This window comes from Larus michahellis, chromosome 5, assembly GCF_964199755.1.
Source record: "Larus michahellis chromosome 5, bLarMic1.1, whole genome shotgun sequence".
NCBI classification, from domain to species: domain Eukaryota; kingdom Metazoa; phylum Chordata; class Aves; order Charadriiformes; family Laridae; genus Larus; species Larus michahellis.
In genome coordinates this window covers 73023675-73039608 of record NC_133900.1, presented here as the reverse complement: position 1 = coordinate 73039608, position 15934 = coordinate 73023675, and positions in this window count along the sequence as shown.

The window sequence follows — 15934 nt, the reverse complement described above, 5'->3', positions numbered from 1 at the left end:
GAGATGAGCTTTTAGAAGGTGTGGTCTTCCTTAAACATGTCTGGGTCTATCCAATGCAATAATATATATAGTACTTGCATCTTGCTTAGGACTGACTTGCTGTTACAATTGACAGCATTTTGCAGTTATTCGCAGTGTAAAATCCTGAAAATGTGTACATCAGAAGTGAATGCCTTCCTTATTTCTGTTCTTTCACACAATTTATGACAGGTTAGATTAACTCTGCTCTTACCCCTTACTCAAACAGAAGAAGAACTATACGGGAAGAATCCCTCTAGCTTTAAAAGGGAGTCCTTTCTCATTCAAGGAATTTATTAGAAACTATTCGGTTTTATTTTGTAGCTTTTCTTCACCGTGTTCTTGACCCCCTCTGATTTCCTTAGAGATAACTGTATGTCTGCAAGTGTGCCCATGTTCAGTCCTGTGCTCAGATAGGATCCACTGGAATGCCGAGCCTGTAGGGCAGTTCCTCAAAGGCTTAAACAAGTCAGAGTTTAAAAAATATTTCCATCTAATAGACCGTGCTGAAGTGGTATACGTAAGTTTGGAACTGAATTTTTAATTTAAGGAAATATTTTAATTTTTGCAACAGTCTGTGTTACCTTGAAGTACATCAGAATTTTTCTACTTCGATCTCATTAGTGGGAGGGGAAGGAGACAGCCTTCAACTTCACTACACCGTTTAGGTGGCTCCCAGCTGTACCTTCAGATGTTCAGGCCCGACAAGGAAGGTCTTAACTATCAGCTGTCGTGGTGCCCATCTGTGTTCCTGACACCTAGAGCAGCACATACATACTTTCTGAAAGCCGGACAGTTAATAACGCTGACGCTTTCTGACATTGTTACAAAGTACTTACAATGAAAGAGGCTAGGTACGATAAGGGAGGATTTCAAACCCATGTGTCGGTGCACCACGCCACGGAGCATCTGTGAGAGAGAACTGCAGGACAAATGCCGGAAGCATTGCTATTAGTACTTGGATCTCAAGTCCGATTTTGTTGTTAGCATCCTCTAAGAGCGCCTTTTAAGGACACTCGAGCACACCACTCTGCTTTCTTCTCGCCCCTCGCAACACTCGCTTTTCCCCTTCCTCGCATGTGCTCATACATCACGTCACTGCACACAGGTCTCTGCGCGACGCACGCAGGTGTTGAGTGAATGCAGAACGGAGAAACGGCATTTTCGAGTCCTTTGGCTGGGTAGGACTAAGGACAAGGGAAGACTTGGTCCCTCCTTGTTATGAAGCTCAATGTTTATACCAATGTACCAACATGACGAAGCTAATCGTGCCGTTCCCCTGGCAAAATTACTGGGTTTAGCTGAGAATGGATATAGGAGGTATAAGGAAATTCATCAGACCTCTCATATCCAACATATACCAAGATAATTTCCCAGTGCTTCCCTATATATTACTATAATGTAGTATTTGAATTGATGAATAAGGAGTAACACTCATTTATTAGCAGTATCAGGTGCTTGCTATCTTGCATTTATGAATAAGGCATGTACAGTTTTGGTAGTTGCAATTAATGTTAGAGTTTAAACACTTTAAAAAGATTCTTAACTTAATTAGCTTTGAAAAATTTGCAGTTGCTGACTTTAATGATCACACATGTAAAATAGCATACCTAAGTCTGACAAAATATTATTTTTCTTTATAGCTGAAAAATGCTTTTAGCCAACTAGAGAAAATATTGGGGTTTGATTTTTTTTGAGGGTTAGCTGTTGTTTTTTTTCTGGAGGCAAGAAGTGAAAATGTATTTTAACAGAAAATTGTGAATATGCCCACTGACAAACAAACAAAAAACCATTTTATTTTGTTTTTGTGATTACGTGTTGCTTGACATTTTAAAGTATTAAACTACAAAATTATTGCTTGCAGCAACTATAAATATTTCTTGCCCACTATGTTTCCATGGCAACTGTGCTAATTTATTCAGAGACCTTTGCATTTTTTTAATTTAAGAGAAACAATAGTATCTGTATTAAACTGTTCCTAGATTTGGCATTTTGATCCTTTCTGAAAATAAAATATGCCACGAAGTATTTATAGACATAAGCTACATTATTATACAAAGGGAGGAAAAGATGTTTAAGGTATCTTTTGGTAGATTTATACTGCATAGGTTTTTTATGCGTAGCTATAGATACAGACAAATTTACCCACAGAATAACAGTTACGAAGTTGAGAAGGTTCCTTTTTTTTCTCAGCCAGTCATAGCCTTTGAACTATCCAAGAGATGATAGTTTTTGAGCATTTTCAGTTATCCTATCCTTCTGCTTTGCAAGAAAAAACCCCCACATTTCTTTTTACATTTTTTCATAGCAATCTAGTCTCTGTATCACTCTTTGCCTTTGTTTTCGTCTCCAATATGCCAAATATTGGAGACTCTATCCAGACAGAATAGTCATGAATACTGTCGTGAACAGTATCTCGTGTCCAAAATGGAACGCAGAGCCAGATTCCCTTTCAGATACCTGTATCTTATAGCAAATGCCTTCTGTTCATGGTGTTCATCAAATGGACTCTGGAAACGGTTCTCCCTTTTGGTCAGAAGTGCGCCACGTTGGCAGGGCAGTGTCGCAAGCCTTGCGCAGCTGTTGCTCATTTCACATATACTCCGCGGCCATGTAAAGGAGTTCAGCCTCCAAAGCTGTTGATTACAATCTTTGTGGGAGCCGCAAACTCCCTTAAAAATTAGACATTTATCATCTGAGCCTAAATTTAGCAGTAAATTGATAGGTGTAAAGGAAATAACTCCAATTAACAGAAGTTTTTTTATCCTGAGCTCAGAATCAAATTGAAGGATTCAGAATTTCTTTGCCTCTTTATAGCCATTAGTATAATGCTGTTTATTTCAGGTGTACCGAAAGATGGGTATGATATTGAAAATCACTGACTGTTGAGAAACCTTTGTACCCATAGCTTTTGACTGCAGACAAGGATGTTTTTGAAAGACAGACTCATTTTAATTGAAAATTCAATCTGCATGTCTAATCCCTGGAACCACTGGTTGCTGGTGGTAAATAACTAATCTTTAAAAGTACTGGAGTATTCAAAATCCTTTCTCTAAGAAACTATAATAAATCAGTTAACAACTTGCATATTCATACTGCAAGGGGAGGATATATGTTCTAAGGTTCATCTGCTGAGTTTATATCCTCTTCACATGCACGCAGGTAGCTGAAATTTAAAACCTGCATCAATTTAAATAGATCCATTAGAAAATCACCTTATTATTCAAACTCTGCAACAGAAATATCTTTTTTCTTTTTAATTACTGTAACTATGCAAGAAAAGTTTCATGCAGCTAGCAAGGGAGAAGATTCTGGATGTGTAATTTCTCATGACTACAGCAGTTTTAAAGACTGAACCTCCAAACATACTCCCAATGGGGTGCAGGTCCATGTGATATTAAGCAATGATGAGAAATAAGCCCACCTGCAGAATGAGACAGTAGTGTTCCACTCAGATGTTATTTGATTATTTGCATTGATGACCACAGTAACATCTAGCAGTCCAGCAATGGCGTGTTGTCACGTATCTTGTACGTGCATATGCTAAAGGACTCTTTGTCTTCTTTATTTAGTGGATAACCTTGTCAGAGCAAAGACTGAATATACAGGAAAGCAGATATTGCTGTGATCCTCCATCTGCAGCCAGATAATTGAAACACAAAGAGATTAAACAGCATCTCTAAGGTCACATAGCGAGTTTAACACCAGTTCCCCTAAATCTTACTGTTCTTAACCAAATGAGTTTCCTTGCCATCTAACACTTTATCTAGTAATTGCTTTGTTTATTGTTCAAGCTGAACATTGTCTGTGGATACAGTATGTGGGAAATAACGGCAATTTTAGCAAAATGAATTAACTGAGAAACACATTTGTGGTGATTTCTTAATCAAGGCTTTAGTAGCTTTTATATGGACAGCTATAAAAAAATCACTGGAAGACAAATACTATACAACTTTTCATCTGTCCAAGAAAAAGTTCCAGAGTTATAATTAAGAACTCAATTTGTGACCCATACTTTTTTTAACGGTTTTCAAAGAGCCGTGGTTCAAAGTGTGGATCCATCTTGAGGGACCGGTGCACGTCAAAAAATTTGAAAGCCTTCTTCGTTTTTCCTCTTAGACATTCAATTTATCTTAGAAGGAGGGAGCAGGTTTTCATGCTCTAGGATCAGCTTCATGCCTTTGGATTAAAGAGCTGGGAGACCATTCAGGTAGAGTATCTGCCATGAACCATACCCCAACACAAAATGATACGCACACTAAGAAACAGTATCCAGTTCAGAAATTCATATCATACCTTCAAGCTCAGCTAGCAGACCAAGACTCTGTATTAAACTGCTGGGTATGATATATTTAGCACCAAGGTAGCTTCCTATCCCATTAGGGGTACAAACTGTATTTTCATCTTTGTGTGCCTTCAGTAATCAGAGGTAGAAAAAGACATGTATCTGTCAAGCTGTTGCACTCTCTTACGCTAACATTTTACATGGGAGATCTCTGAGAGCTTCCAGCAAACACCACCGTTGATGAACACAGGACCTATTGGTCTGCCCAGCTTCCAGGATCCCAGAGGTCCTTAGACTTCCATTTAAACACAATTGACAGCTGAGCTAAAAAAAAATTCCAGTTCTATGTTTCTAGTAAGAACAAGTGGGCTTACAGGATCGTGGGATAATTCAGGTTGAAAGGGACAACAGGGAGCGTCTAGTACAGCCTCCTGCTCAAAGCCGGGCCAGCTCTGAGGTCAGGCCAAGTTGCTCAGGGCTTGATCTAGTTGCATCTTGCTGATCTCCGAGGATGGAGACTGCTCAACCTCCCTAGGCATCCTGCTCTTCTCCTGGACTGTCCTCATGGGGTAAAAGCTCTTCTTTACATCCAGCCTGAACATTTTTTGTTTCAGTTTATGACCCTCGTCTCATTCTCCCACTATGCACCACTGCAAGGAGCCTGGCTCTGTCGTCTTGACCACATCACCATAGTTATGGGAGGATGCTGTTGAGTGTCCTCAAAGCCATCTCTCTCCAGGCTGAGCAAGATTCTGTCCCTCAACCCCTTCTCATGGGGCAAGCGTTCTTGCCCAGACCAGCTTGGTGACCCTCTGCTGAGTTTGCTCCAGTTTAGCTACATCTTTCTTGCATTATGGGATCCAATACTGGACGCAGTATCTCACTGTGGTCTAACGATCACTTCCCTCAACATACAGAATCATAAAATCGCCTAGGTTGGAAGGGGCCTTTCAGATCATCTAGTCCAACCTTCGACATAACTCTGGCAAAAACCATCATTAAACCGTATCTCTAAGCTCTATATCTACCCACCTTTTAAATACCTCCAGGGAAGGTGTCTCAACCACTCAATCATTGCCTCTTCAGCTGAACCTGTTCAAGCAGCCCAGGAGGCTGTTGGCCCTCATTCCTTCTAGGGCACACAGCTCACATTCAGCATACGGTGGGTTAAGTTTCAATAAACTTCTTGGTTTCAGGAAAACTTTAAAACCAGCAGAAATACTAGCAATGCCTTTGGCTGAATAGGTTTATTTAATTATGTTCTTTTCACTTGGATTTGCACCGTTGGGTTCTGTTGGCTCTGAGTTGCTTCTCAGAAACCAGCTAGAAACAAGGTGGCCAGCATGACCTTAGCTCATAGGGGCACCAAAAGGTTGGGCTTCAATTGCTGCAGAGTTACGGTCCTTTCTGGGTAACATCAGTACCATCAGACTGCGAAATTTCTCTTGTGGAAATCTGTCAAAAAAAAGATTTAATTTCCTATTTCAATTATTAATCTGAGCTTAGTTTTGCAGAAAATAATGTCTCTTAAAAATTGCAGATTTTACATATATATATATTTAATTTTTTTTTTTGCTGTGCACTGTCCCCTCATGATAATTTGTGGCCTTTAACTGATTTTTCCAATTATTTTTTTTTCCATAATTATCTCATTTTTGCTATTGTCCATCTTTTCTTCCTGTCTGTTTTTCCATTTCCATTTCCCTTTCCTCTTTTCCTTTCCCTTTTGATCCAAAACAGACATTTGTCCACCAGGAAGTGAACCAAGGACTAAGATATTTCATATAAAACCACAACATCATTGCAAAATAGAGTTCTTTAAAATAATCTGAGTTGTATTAAAGACTGTGCTGAAAAACTCCACAAGCCTGGACTGTTCAATATTTTGTGTCACTCATCTTCCTGTGCAGAAATTTAATTATATGGACACATTTTTAAACAATTAATTTTATCTCTGGCCAGCTTATGTGTCAACTGAGTTCAAGCACACTGAATAATTAATTTTAGCTACTTTCTATATTGTGACATAGACATGTCCAGAAGGCACAGTTATCAGGAATTTGGGAGATGAATCCTTGTTTCTCAGGCCTGTACTTAGTAGAAGACCCAAAGGAGGATGATATCTCCCTCTTGGATCAAACAATTAAAGTTGGAGGTGCCATAATTTTGCCACTGACAACCTTAACAGAAATTCTTCATAAAGCTACTCATATAAATACATTCAAGATTTATTAGATAATGAAGTCACCAAGAAGACTGAGACCCACAGCTATTTTGCAAGTGATTTGAAGTACCAAGAAAATGTTACGCTGTCTTGTATTGGATTTTCAGGGGCTCTCCAGCATATATGTAAACAATTAGGGAGTGAGAGTTGTGCTGCTTTCCTTTAAAACAATTTATTTACGCTACTATACTGTCACTCATTAACGAAGGTACCGTTAAGCCAGTGTAACTGGAAATTACTCAGGGTCCATCAGCGTAACATAGAATAATGCGAAGATCTTAATTCTCCTCTTTCGGTTTCATTGATGAGCAAAATGTGTAAGAATTCAACTAAAATACCCATCACCATGTGTACTGAACAATTTTAAGTAATGCAAGACACTAAGAAACGCAGAGACGGCCTCAGACTCTGCTCTCAGTCCTGTCAGTGCTACCGCCGCTCCCCGCAGCGGAGGAGAGGAGAAGATGCTCCCTTGGGATGATGACGCTGGCTGGCAGCTGTCGTTCAGATGACCAACAGAGACGTCAGTCACAGAGGCTGCTTTGAACAGGAGACGGTCTGTCCCGTTTAGGAAAAGACGCTTCATAAATGCAAAGGCCTGTAAGTCATTCCTGACACGATAGGCTGCACCAGGCAGTAATACGGCTGGTAATGGCTGCGAAAGGGAAACACTGAAGAACATTTCATGTTTTACCAGCTCACACGTTGAAGATATTCGCAAGCACCTACATTTCTTTTTCTTTCCACGATTTTGAAGACAAATTTAATTGGTACCTGGGAAGGACCAGTATTTCTAATTGTGGACCAGAGGCTAGAAAACAAAAAAGCACAACAAAATACCAGTCTCTTTTAACACCGCTATTATGAGTAAGGGAGCATTACTATAAACAAAGATCAGTACGTGCACTAGATCACCCCTCCAGTCTGAACTCTTTTGTACCTTTACTGATCAGCTTTTGACTTGCAGATACCCCCACTAAAAAGGCTTGACCGAGGATATTTATTCTTGTGACACTAGAATTTTTTCCTTTGGTGTCCATTAGCATGTACTAGCTTTTTGCGTATAAAAAAGTAAGCTGTTATCCAAAAAAGAAAGAATTCAAGTTTTCAGAATTATTGAATTTACGGTCAAAAATAATAATGTAAAGCCCACAAAAAGAGAAAAGACCAAAAATGGCAAATGAAGCCCACCTCGATCGAGTGCATTCTTTGGGCTGCTGCTGTTCTTCACATGTGCTTCAGCATTGAGAAGTTCCTAGTTCCCTACAAGGACACTGCTGGGGGCCAGGGCATGTCCAGGGAAGGTGCAGGGAATCAGATCCGCATTCTCATGCTGTAGAGCCCCGTCTGGCCCCAGGGCACTGCAAGGTGCTGCACGGGTGGCGAGGGACTTGTGCAACGCTGCAGGACAGACAAATCCACAACTACAGCACTTGTAACTATGACTGAAAGGCAGCGACTTGCGGCTGCTTTTATACAACACATTCTTCTTTGCTCTTTCTATGCAATGAGATATCATATATTTGTGCAATTTGTGTATGTAAAAAAATTTTTCTGTAAGCAGAACCTGATTTTGCCTGATACGTTTTCTTTTCTCTCCTAAAGTTTCTCACTAAAATATTTCCTTATCCTGTCTATCAAGCCAAAGTAGTGATGTTATGTGGAAGAAGTCAGCAAAACAAGTCATAACAAAGCTGTGAAGAGGGAGTTTCCATCGTAGTACAGCCTGTCTTTACCTGGCTGTTCTGCACAATAAGCTAAAAGCACTAGAGAAAATTCAAATAAGGGTGTTTGGGAGCATTTTTATTCTTGCAAAAAGATTGTAAAATCTCCATCACCCTATCCAAATTCTGTCCTAGCCGCAGTTACAGTACGGTACATGACCTACAAAATAATTTTTAAAAGATCTTTCTGCTTGTGCTCTGCTAGACGTATTGCTGCCCCAGATATATGCTGGAGGCCAGAAAATTGTTTGTCACAACAGAAAGCAAGCAATTTCTTACAAATGCTACTAGGAGCAGACGCTTACCAAGCTTTAGGTAACCCTTGGTCTCTAAGTGTCAAACTGCAAGCGGATCTGACTTGAACTCTTGATTAATCCACTCAAAACAACAGAAAAAAAAGGATTTCCTAATGCAGTTATTCTGAAACAGGAAGCAATAGAGCTATACAAGCACTCTTGAACAAGTATCTACATTATTTTTTTCTTCTCTCTACCTATACACATGGCTCTGTGTGCAAAGGGAGAGTGAAAAGTCACACACTAAGATCATCAGTTATTTTTAAATTCTGGTAAAGCCCCGAAAATGGCGGCAAAGAGGGAAACAGATAAAAAAGTAACATAGGACAGCAAGGTACGTGTGCATACTAGTGTACTGGAAGCTCTGGAGTGCAGAACTGTGAGTTTTGCAGAGGGTAGATAGATGTGCAGAAGAATCAAGAAGAAGGACGGGGTGCAGGGAAAGAAAAAGATTTGCCATGGGTTTGTATAGGCCTAAAATAGTTGAGATTTCAGCTTAATGAGAGACCTTAATGTCAAGGGAAGCGTTACAAGTCCATAAAAATAAACCTATACAAGCAATGTTACAAAACTGAAATAGCTCTGCAAGTCCCAGTGCCTAAATGAAACCCCAAAATGAGTTCATGTGCCTATATCCCATATATAACGCTATACGCCACGGAGAGTCACCTAGCAGTGTACCTTTTTGAGATTTAACAAAAGAAAGGGGAAAACCACAGCGAAGTAAATCCCACTACAGAACTAGGCAGGGATAAAAAGGAGATCCATTTTTAAAGGGCATGAAAGTAATTTTTCTAAATTCCAAACTGGGTTAAGGAGAAGATTTTAGAAACAGAAACCCCAAAGGATTTTCGGGTTATACTACTGAGAAATTGCACTGAGAAACGTATCGTCCAAACCCTGTCACCACAGAACACAGGTCCAAGCTCGTTTCTCTACTGCACAGTGATATATGCGTAAGAATACTAAGACAGCGTAAATAGTAAATAAGGCCAATATTAGTACTATTACGTAGTACTTCCTACATACTATCTTGGGCAATCAACTACTGGTACCTAATGCTTTTAAGTGGAGTAAGAACACTGAAATCTTGAGATTTTCCTGCATCTTTGCACGGTTATTGGTAGCGACCCTATTTAAGTGTTGGGCCAATTTTTCTTTTTAGTTCCAGCCACGAACATCATTTGAATTGCGATATAGATACCTGTACCGATACTCTCTTTCCTATACACTGTTTATTAAACTGCATATAAAGGTATTCTTCTAAAATGCCCGTTTCAGTGCGTCGCCTTCTCTTGTGTGAGATTAACTCAGGCAATATTGTTAACATGTTCAAAGGTGGTTGAAATCAATCTGAAGGCACCCAACTGACCCATAGGGTTGTGGATCAGGTCCCAAATCAATCATTGCTCAAAAAAAAAAAAAAAGAAAAAAAAAGAAAGAGGAAGTGCAATAGACTTTTCAATTTGAAAGATGAAATAAATCCTCCAGCCTTTTCTGTGTAAGCTTCTGAGACCTGGCCATATCCGACTTACAGATTAGGGTATATATGTCACTCACATGCCTTGGTTTCCTCAGAAAAGAAATTATCACGTGACCAAGCCTGAAACTACAGCTATATTTTAATAAGGTTTTTTCTCTAGATTCCCAGGGAAATAGTATCATACATTACAATATATGCCTAGAATCAGGTTACACATAGTGTATATTATAAAGATATGGTTTTAATTTTTAAAATATAAACTGAATGCTACATTATAATAGCCTTTTCTTTTTCAGTTCTGTACTAGTGTGTGTATGTGAGATTTTTTTTTTCAGTAACATCAAGTATCTAAGCACCTCGACATTTTTTCTTCGATGTTTGACTCCTTTCCCGGCTCAGGTCTTTTCTAAATGTCCATGAATAAACCATGTTACCCAACACAATATTTGATTCTGTACTCTGTAAGAAACTCTTATAAGTATTAATGCCAAGGCACCTGTGCTCAGTTCAATCTAGCTGAGCGAGAAGGAAGTAATAAAGTCCAGAGAAGGTTTGACAAAGACCAGGATTAGCACATCCATCAGTCTGAAATGGTCAGCCACTGTAACTTCAAATAAATCATTGAATGAATTGGATGAAAAAGAAATTACCAGAAAACGTGTAAAGTCTTTTCATAGCCATGGAGCAAGTAAAGTAGAGTTGGGTCTTTCTCCATCTTTCGGGTTAGCGTAGAGAATAGAGGATACATCATCTGATTAAATTTTGTAATTGATGAATGGGAAGCTAATGTTATGCACTTACCAGGCTGTTCATTAATTTTTTTTAACTCCAATCTAGCAAAATAGAATTAGAAGTCTGATAAATGCTCTATTTGGATGGAATATAATATTTTATTAAGCACACACAATATTATCTTATTTTAGTGCTAGCTTCTAGCTTTATCTGAAGAACAATCTCTTTGATCAGAACACTTTGTTATTGCTAATAAAAAAAAGGAGTATTATTAATTTACCAAGGAGTAAACTGGTATACAGTTTCACATATCAAGTCCAAATACATAAGCACATACTGTTTGTAAATAAAAACCTTTTGCAAGCAATTTCCCAAAAGCAACATTGGGAAAAAAATTATTGCAGCAAAATCCCTGTTAGATATTTTACGGCTTTTATTCATAGTTAATCACCAGATCAGTCCTTCATGCACCGAAGCTCTACATGCCCTGTGGCCTTGCCCTGACAGCAGGTCCGGGTAAGACGAGGGACATTCCCCTTTGCCAGCTCACTCTGCTCCCCATGGTTCCGGGGGGCAGAGCTGAGCAGGGCAGAAGGACTAACCCAGCTTCTCACGCTTCTTCCCACCCCACCAGCAGCGTCACCAAGACCTCACAGCCACTGCTGGCACGTAACCACAAAGTCAAACAAACTAGATACAGTTGGGCCCACTTAAAGCAACAGAAATAATCCTAGAGATGAGTCTGCAGTTAGTAGACCTCAATAGTTCTCTAAAGCACTTGGGGGCAGAGTTAATTTAATGCCTAGTACAGCAAGGAGGTCCTCTCATTTTCCCATAGCTCTTCGGCCCCAGATGGAAGAGCAGGGCTGGAGACCTGTTGTGACCAGGCAGGGGGACTTCCTCGAGGCAGACACAGCTCAAGCAGGAGCGATAACCTGTCCCAGGCGCTGTAGTCCCAGCTGCTGCCTGGAAAAGCTATGGCCAACTTTCACTGTCTCCATTAAACCTTGTCCTCCTTCTGGGAAAACACAACAATCTCTCGGAAGCAAGACAGAAAAGAAGGCAAATAATATTGCAAAATAAAATAAATTAAGTAAAGATAATTGTGTCAGAGTAATAGGCCATACTCGTAGCAGGACTGAGTAATCAGCTATGAACATTAAGAACAACAAGTTCTCAATGGTGAATATCAGACTGTGTAAAATAGCTCCAAGGTATAAATAAATTATTCCCAAAATGCAGAAAGCCACAGTCTTTTAGACAAGTTTAATTACTTTAATTCATCAGACAGAGGATAAGTGAGGGAAAATAATGAGTTTGTTGATCCGTAAGAGACTGGGGAAAGCTTGTACAGTGAGAAACATACTTCATTTAAAAGCAAATTCTCCCTTCCAGATCAGTGACAGCAGCATGAAGAGGGTTTTTCCTGTTTGTTTGTTTGTTTCTCGGCTTTTATATACAAATAAAAGAAGAACACACTTGAGGAACACGGACACCAGGAATTTTGGGAGCCTTTTTTTAGGTATTCGTCAACAGCTGCATCTAAGTTGCCTGTGTTTATAGCCAGACCCCTTCCAGTATAATTTCGGTGACTGGAAGCTGTACGTGCCGTGCTAACGAAAAAAAGAACCCATGGTTCTTCTGCTTGAATTGTAAGACACTTTTGAAGGAATAGTACTAGGAAAGGGCTGTGAGTGACAGGAAACACAGAAAGAGCAATATCTAATCCAAAATTAGCAGAATACGAGGCACCAAGGAAATTAGCAAAAGAGGGAACCAGAGGTAAAATAAGTTTTTACTGTGGAATTGCTGGCAAATGTTGTGTTTAAAAGATGAAACCAATTATGAAAAGAAGCAGAAATCTTCAGGGAAGTCCTAGAAAGGAATAGTTTTTAAGAACTTTGTAGAAGTAAGAGTATAAAGGTAAGAGTAAAAAAAAATCTACAGCGGAGGTGAGAGAAGTATCAACAGAAAGCACAGAAAACGTCTCTGCAGAATCAGAGTGTCCACAGCAGGTAGACGTACACTCAGGATAAGTATGGAGACACGGAGTTTCTCTGGAATTAGGTACACTAAATCATAGATTGCTTTGCTACTTTGAGATCTGCACTTTGCAAGGATACCCGCACTCCAGTCAGCTGATTCTACATACTTTTCAGCTCCATCGGTTCTTCATGAGTCTCCTTATCTACAGTTTTTGAAGCGCACAGCTAGAGGTATTAAATTACATTTGGAAAAAAAAAAATAGATATATCCCTGTGCCATGTAGCCCTACAGTGCTGGTGATACAGAGCTCTTGGTGAAAATCTGACTTGAAGAACAGACACATTTGTCTTGGAAAGAACTTTTTCTGTTTCAGTCTCTCTAAGATGGTGGGTGTACTAGAGAAACGTTAAGTGCTGTTCGCAGACCTGCCGAGAGCTATCCTATTTGTTTAGTTCTTCCCCTATCATCATAAATGGTGCTGTCAAAAGCCTTCCCGTGAAAATACAAGTAGAGCATAGTTAAGCAAAGACTAATGTCTTGGGCATTGTATGATAAACACCAAACCAAAACCAACACTCTAAAACAAAAACCATCATCTTCTCCGTTCTAATAAAACACCATTTATTTACTAAGGGCAGATTTTTCAAGGGAAAAAAGACAATTCAATTTGAGAAACCTATTTTGAAAAATTTGATGTCACATAGCTGTGTTGCCTGTGTATTGGCATGTTTGTTAAAACCATACCTAAATGTCCACATGACTGAAATGCAGTCACAAAAACAGAGACTAAAAACCTGGGCAAAGGCTGCAAATACACAACAAATTCAGGAATATTTTAGAAACCATCAAATGCCAATTACTCAACATTCACTTTTGTTTCAGATCTTTGTAACCCTGATGCATTTAAAAGTCAAGATATATGTGTTAATCAATTCTTGATTATAAAGCAAGTCTTTGTAAGTCACCAGATGGGAAAACATGGAATGTCATAGATTCTGTATCTCTGCATGAAGAAATCTGTTTTATTTTCTTTGATGGACTGAACTGCTAAATTTGCTGACTCTCTACAGCTGTTCTTCTCCAAAAGGAGGGGCTGTTAAGTAGCAATAGAAACGATCCAAAGAGGACAGGATCAGAATAGCTAGTCAGCCTTATATATGTATGTGTGTGAGTATGTGAGCGCGAGAAGGCAAAAATAAGAACGAATGTATTTGTGCTTTGTTGTTATAAGGAACAAAGTAAAGCATGATTTGAATTAGGACTTTTGTACTTGATGTGACTGCAATTAAAAAGTGATTCTGAGATCATAGCAATCTAAATATAGAGATGTTTACTATAGATGAAAAAGATTTATTTTTAATCTGAAGCAAAACATGACAGGGTGGAATAAGATTTAATTTACAGCACTCATAGATCCAAGCTGCGGTGCAGGTGGTAAAGGTTAAATACTTGAATAAAAACCATTAAATTATTACCTTTGATAATACCCTTAAAATTACTACGAATCCAAAATATTAGCACTAACTCCTTGATATTTGAGATATCATTAAGACACAAAAGTCTTGATACCTTTTCTCAGGGGGGAATTCCAAGTATAAGATGGTTCTTAAGTTTACTGCTGGAAAACAGAACTTTCATTCACTCAACTGGATAATGGATATATATAATTTCTTCTGGAAACGTCTTATTTATCTGCAAGATCCAGATTTACGTGAATCTCCCTGAATGCCCTAGTAGTGCCAGAACACCCCAGATTGCTACTGTGGAAAGAGCAGGTAGTCCCAAAATCGGACACTTCCCAATAGGCGTCTGCCTCAGCAAGGTAAGCTGGGAATAATACAAGGTTGGAATTCCACTTGAAACCACTGGACTTCATTGGATCGCTTGGATTCCTACTAAAATCAGTGCAGATTTAAGAGTCTAGAAACACAGTTCATCTTACCATAAAGGAGATTATACATCCGGTAAGATGAATCACACTTTAAATTTCATTGACTTTTCTGCATATATCCCCACCAATTACAAATGGAGCCTTGGATAACTAGCTCAGCCAGAAATTTAAATTTTAAACATCTGGTAATAGATAAGACCTAATGACACACCTTGTAAGTCCAGCCAAAACACTGATTTCTGGAAACAACAGTTTCTGGAAATACACAGTCTCAGTTTCATCTGTTTAGACCTGCATCATATCACCATGGTCTTAAGGTTTGATAGATGCTAAAGGGCCTAAGTACAGTACGTTTATTTTAGTTTCTCATATGATCATTTTGAGTTGTACAAAGAGGAGGTGGTGTTTGACTGCTGAGAAACACTGAGTTTAATCAAAGAATACATGAGCATCCCCAACAGCTTACCACAGATGGTGACGGAACCTGGTAAAACTAGGAAGGCTTTTAAGGATGCGGAAAAGAGGCATTGACAGAACTCCTGACCCAGCAGGGGTGTGAGATCATGAGCCGCCTCCTCCAAAGGATCACAGGAGGGAGTGGGTGTTTAAGAAGTTCCCAAGGAGCCTTGCAAAGGTTGTGTAAGGGTTGTGGGCCATCAGATTCCTGAGCAAGCACATAGGGTCTAAGGCAGAAGCTTTCTAATTCCGAGTTTTATAAGGATTGAGAAGAGCACCAATGTACTGTTGGGGAGTATACATTTTCTAGCCTTGTGTAACTGTGAAGATATACAGGAAAAGGGCTGTAGCAGCTTTCTTTTTTTTCTTTTCCTCCAAAATTAGGAAGCCTCAAATATGTGGGTTTCAAAGAAATTTATTTTTTCTTAGAATCATAGAATCCTTAGGGTTGGAAGGGACCTTAAAGATCATCTAGTTCCAACCCCCCTGCCATGGGCAGGGACACCTCCCACTAGATCAGGTTGCTCAGAGCCCCGTCCAGACTGGCCTTAAAAAACTCCAGGGATGGGGCTTCCACCACCTCTCTGGGCAACCTGTTCCAGTGCCTCACCACCCTCATGGTGAAGAACTTCTTCCTAACGTCCAGTCTGAATCGACCCATCTCTAGTTTTAATCCATTCCCTCTAGTCCTACCATTACCCGACATCCTAAAACGTCCCTCACCAGCTTTCTTGTAGGCCCCCTTAAGATACTGGTAGGCCACTAAAAGGTCTCTTCGGAGCCTTCTTTTCTCCAGACTGAACAACCCCAACTCTCTCAGTCTGTCCTCATAGGAGAGG